The sequence below is a fragment of the Dipodomys ordii genome, unplaced genomic scaffold, assembly GCF_000151885.1.
Source record: "Dipodomys ordii isolate 6190 unplaced genomic scaffold, Dord_2.0 Scaffold15, whole genome shotgun sequence".
NCBI lineage: Eukaryota > Metazoa > Chordata > Mammalia > Rodentia > Heteromyidae > Dipodomys > Dipodomys ordii.
In genome coordinates, this window is record NW_012267231.1 from 1,005,273 (window position 1) to 1,011,272 (window position 6,000).

Here is a 6,000-nt window from a genome sequence, read left to right on the forward strand (position 1 = left end):
TGCCGGTGGCGTGGGACCCTCTCCTGCATTGTTACTCACATTATTCTAAAAGAAATTGATTTTGTACTCAGAATTCAAGTTAACTTGTCTTTTAAACTCTGGTTGACTTAATTTAAAAAATCCTTAAAGACAAAGGTGAGCAGTATTACTCTGGTGGAAAAGACCAACAACTGTTACCAAGCCTTTATTTTAATAAATGTGACCACTTAAAGCGTATCTCTGCTTAAAGCAAGATGTATGTTTCAACTGTTTTGTTATCCAGATGTTTAATATTCAAGTTCCCCTCAAATGGAAAAATTTGTATACAGATGTTTTCTATGATTTAATAAAAATGTATGGCACATCTTTTGTTTAAAAAGGCAAATGTAAGAATGAGTTTTGTTGTATGTGTTGTCCTTTTGAGTCTTTGTACATGCATGCATATGTGCACACACACACACACTAAGTCTTTTTTATCGTTCCATAGCTTTATTATTTCTGATATGATGCTAGGATTTTATAGTATTTTGTAAACATTAAGAGGACGTTAAATGAACTACTGGGATTATGACAATTTCTGAGAAAATAAAGTCCCTGACACAGACAGAAGTCATAAAGGTGCGGTCATGCCCAGGTTTCTTTGCAGGATGTTATAGGACCAGTTGACACACTGTAAGTTTAGTGCAGCTGAAAGCCACAGGCAGTCTGGTGAACAGGGAATAGTGTTGGTAACTACTGCCACACTCAAGCGGATTGCGGCCACCAGTGAGGTCAGAAAGATAGGAGGTGCTGCTTTGTTGAGGAGGGCAAACTGCGGATTGATTCTGTGCACATAACTTGATCGTTCTTATAAATACAGTGCTGTCAAAAGATGCGTCATTCAGCCAATGCTGAGAATACACAGAGCTTTAAACTTGCGTTTCTATAACTTTTTAAAGTAAGTTTTAAATATACAGATATTTTGACTTACATTTTTATAATTTTTCTATTTAAGTTTTTCTGCCGTCCTGGATCCAGGAGGGTCCTGGTTACACAGGTTATTCCCTGGAGATGAGGCCCAGGAAAACACCTGTCATTCACATGGTGGCGCTAAGGACTGTGTCACTTCGCTGGTCCTTGCTAATTTCTGACAAGCAGTGGAGGCCCATGGGCCACTGTCCACTGTGGAGAGGAAAAACCAGATCCTGTGGGCCCATCAAGCCCCTGCCCTCCCCTCTCCTCCCCTCCCCTCCTTTCCCCTCTTTTCCCCTCCCCTCCTCTTTCCTTTTTTGCCTTGAGTGAAGGAGGGAGGGAGGGAAGGTTGGGTGGAAGCATCACGATCCTTGCTCAGTCTGGGAGGGGTCAGCAAGGCCCCAGAATCCATGGCTCAAGGTCAGCCCTCACAGGAAAGGGCAGCAGCTCTGTGCAAACAAATCTGGGAGTTCCCCTCTGAAACCCCTGTGTCCTCTTCCAGTGAGTCTGGACCTAGACTCTGAATCAAGGTTCCGACTCTGTGAAGCCAGTTGTGCCCGCCCTTGCCCTCTAGGAGTGTCTCTCTTGCTTCTGTCTCCTCCTCAGTATCAAACGTATCCTCCTCTCCACCCCCAGCTTTTCAGTCCACACTTTCCAGTCTCATCCTGGTGATTAAAAATAAGCAAAAAGAAAAGCCGGAAGTGGCGCTGTGGCTCAAGTGGTAGAGCCTTGAGCTGAAGAGCTGAGGGACAGCGTTCAGGCCCCACTACCGGACCCAAAAAAACAACAACAACGAAAAAAAACGAGATGTTGTGCATGGTGGCCCACACCTGTAATCCCAGATTCTTGGGAGATGGAAATCTGAAGGATCTCCAGGACAGGCCCGGGCAGAGGCGAGATTAGTGACTTAACAGAAAAGTTAGGTGTGGCGGTATGCATCTGTCATCCCGTATGATCTGAAACAGGTCCAGGAAAAAACATGAGACACTACCTAAAAATAACTAAAGCAAAGAGCGGGGCTGGGAGTGCGGTTCAAGTGGTAAAGCACCTGCCTCACACGCATAAGGCTCTCGAGCTCACAAACCCCAGCACTTTAAAAAAGGAGTGAGGACGGTGGGAGAGGGAGGAAGCCCCAGGCTCCCCTTCGGTGTTGTCTCCCCTCCACCAGCAAGTCCTCTGCGCTCATGGCTCACCTCTCACCCCGATGAGGGCTCCATGCTCCAGTGGGGCCCTGTGTCCACTCCCCTCCCTTCCTCCCACGGCGCACTCATCTCCATGTCTGGCCCTCCAGACAGTAAATAAACACCCTTCGCTGTCGGAACAGCCCATCTCCAGTCCAACTCAACTCTCGCCGCCTCTCCTCTCAGCTGCTTCTGTCGAGCCTCCTCAGGCTGAAGGAGAAGTGCCATCCCCATCCCAGATGCACAGCGTGGGCACCGCCTCAGGCCTCCTGGGCACCCCCCTTCCCTGCACCCACACACACAACAGTGGCCGTCTCCTCATGATCCTCCACATCTCTACCTCCTGAGGGGCTGGGATTACAGGCAGGAACCACCATGCCCAGCTCAGACTTTAACTGAGAGAAAACTATGTTGGAGGAACTGCCAGACTGTTGTCTAAGATGGCTGATTTATTTTTTTGGTCAGTCATGGCACTTGAAGTGAGGGCCCGGCACTGTCCCTGGGATCTTTATGTCAAGGCTGGCGCTCTGCCACTTTGAGCCAGGCTACTACTTCCAGTTTTCTGGTGGTTAATTAGAGATAAGAGTCTCATGGACTTTCCTGCCCTGGCTGACTTTGAACCACAATCCCCAGATCTCAACCTCCTAAATAGCTAGGATTACAAGAATGAGCACTGGTGCCTGACCAAAATGGCTGATTCTTAAACATAGCCACCCATTGGAATTCCCTTGGCGGCTTTCTATTTATTTATCTTGGTGGTATTGGGGTTTGAACTACATTAATTTGCTAGATGTTTTTATCAACTGAGCCAGGCCTTTCAACCTTTTTTACTTTAGTTATGAAATAGGTCTCAGGATTCTGCCCCATCTGGTCTGAATCCTGATTCTCCTGTTTACCCTTCCCACATGTGTATGCGAACATGCCCAGTTTTTTATCGGTTAAAATGGGGTCCCAAGTCCCTTTTCTCTAGGTGGACCTTGAGCCCTGATGCGCCTGATTTCTGGCCCTTGTGTGCTAGGGTTATTGATGGAGCCATGTGGCTGGCTTGGAAGCCTCATCTTAGGTGAATCTCAAACGTGTGGTCCAGAAGCAGCATAGCAAATCACCTGGAACTTGAAATGCAATCAGATCAGAATCTACATTTTAAAAATTCTGCAGTTAGTGTGCACAGATTATCTCAGAAGCACAACACCAGACTGCATCGTGTCTCTAGACAGGTGTCTCAGGCTGGAGCACGTGTTGCATTGCCCGGAAGACACAGGGACACACAGGTTGCTCCTGGAGCTCTGACTTGGTGGGTCCGTGGTGGGCCCAAGCGTCTGTGTGGGTAATGAGCCCTCAGGGGATGCTGACGCAGTAGATCTGGGGACCACACTTCGAGAATTGCTTAGTCCTATGTCTAGACCGTAGTTTCTGAAATTCAGCCCTATTGATATTTTGGATCAGCTCCTCCTGCCTTGTCTGGGGCTGTCCTGTGCACCCAGGGAGGAGTCCCGCGGTGCAGCTTATGCCTCGTTCCCAGCCTGGACATCTCTGCCCCTCCTCTCCCCCCCTTAGATCATGGGACAACTACAGATGAGCTTGAGATCCACGGCCATGCCTGGGAAAGCTCCTGTCAATGATGGGCTGAAGAAAAGCATGTGACTGACTGTCGGGATGCCGTCCGTGTGTCCTGGCTCCTCACCCACAGCCTTCTTCTGAGAGGTAGGCTTTGCTTACTCATTAAAACTAAATCTGCTCAAGAAACTTGAAGCGGCTGTAGAGAAATTTGATGGAGGAAGAGCTGCCTATGGTCACCTGATGCTTTCAAAACTGCACTCTAGATATTAGTACAATTGCTAAGGCGTAACTGGCTGTAATGGCACATGTCATGTTCTTCACGGAGACGTAGGAGCACTCCGGTTCTAAAGCAGCGCTGGGCTTGCCGGCTTGGAGGGTTTCATTTCAGATTGTTAGGGTATGGTGCCCTCTGCTGGAAGTTTTGGTTATTGCAGCAGGCATTGTGTGGCACCACAGCTCCACCTGCAACTTTTTTGTGGTTACTTGGTATAAGTCTCACGGACTTTCCTGCCTGGCTGGCTCTGAATCTGGATCCTCAAATCTCAGCCTCATGAGCAGCTGTGAGCCACTGGTGTCCAGCTCATCTCTCTCTCTCTCTCTCTGATCAGTTGTGGGGCTCGAACTCTGGGCCTGGGCACTGTCCCTCAGCTCTTCACCTTAAGGCTAGCGCTCTACCACTTGAGTCACAGCGCCACTTACTATTTTCTGGTGGTTTATTGGAGATAGGAGTCTTACAGACTTTGCTGCCTGGGTTGGCTTTGAACCACGATCGTAAGATCTCCTCCTCCTGAGTAGCTAGGATTACAGGGGTGAGCCACCAGCGCCCGGTAAGTTCATCTCCTTTTAATGTATTGTTGAGTTTAGCTTACAGGTAATTTACTGAGAATTGTGCATCTATGTTCATCAAAGAAGTTGGCCTATAACTTTCTTCATTGCTGTGTTCTCTGGGTTTGGCACCAGGCTTTATAGAATGAGTTTGGAATTTTGTGAAGCGTTCTGAGGAACTCTGGGGTTGTGGTTTGGTCTGGGGGACCTCAGCAGTGAATCTATCCAGTGCTGGCCTTTTCTTGGTTGGAAGACATTTTATTCCTGCTCCTCATTGATCTGCTTAGGTTCTGATTTGAGTAGGTTGTTTGCATTTGGAAATTTCTCCATGTTCCTCATGTCTGCTGGGGTAGCACTGGGAAGGGCCGAGTCAAGCAACTAAGCAAGCCCACTTTCAGAGACGGAAATGCCACCTCCCCCCCCTCAGGCTGGCTCACCCACGTGCCAGGGGAAACCCCTGGGGGCTCTCTGACTTTTCTCCCAAGGGTGAGTGGGGAAAAGCAGCAGTGCCCCGCTCTGCAGTGGCCTCCTTCTCCTCCCCGGCCTCCGTGCGGCAGCATCCCCCAGTCCTGTGAGGTGCTCCAGCCACAAAGGCTCCCGCTGTTCTCCGTCTCTCTTTTGAGGACCCTGCTTTGCTGGATTTGATGCCCTTTTGAGGCCCTGAGAACGCCCACAGTAATGGTGGCTGGACAGTGCTTTCCGTTAGCATTTCCCATATCTATTTGAAGTTAATTTTGCCCTACTCTGAAGACTGTGCCAGGGACAGACCCAAGCAGAGAAACTGGCCCACAGGTAACAAAGGCATCGTTCCCCTTCATCCCCAGACCCAAAGGTGACCTGTCTCCCTCAGCTCTGCTCAGCTGGCCTCACACCATGATCTTCCAGACCTCCACCTCCTGAGTGTCTGGGATTACGGGCAAGGGCCACTATGCCCAGCTTAAACTTAAATTTTAGAGAATTTTTTCTAAATCAAAAGGAACTTTACATGAAGTACATACTAAAGGGTACACTCCAATCAAAATATAAATAAAACATCAGGACACAAGAATAGGCTGAGAGGATGGTGCACACCCAAAGTCCACTAGGTAGCAGAGGCAGAAGGATCTCAAGTTCAAGGCCAGTCTATGCTTCTCTCAAATTATGTATGTATGTATGTAAGTATGTGTCTATTGCTTTCAAATGAAAGTTACTTATAATTTTCCAATCCAATACTTTTTTTTCTTACCCTATTTTACAGGCTAAGAACTCTAGTACAGTCATGAATACAAGATATCCTTGTCAAAGCCAGGCACCAGTGGCTCATGCCTGTCATCCTAGCTACTTAGGCTGAGATCTAAGGATCTCGGTTCAAAGCCAGCCCAGGCAGGAAAAGTCCGTGAGACTTTTTTTTGGGGGGGGGGTCTAGTCCTGGGGCCTGAACTCTGGGCCTGGGCGCTGTCCCTCAGCTCTTCAGCTCAAGGCTAGCGCTCTACCACTTGAGCCACAGCGCCACTTCTGGCTTTTT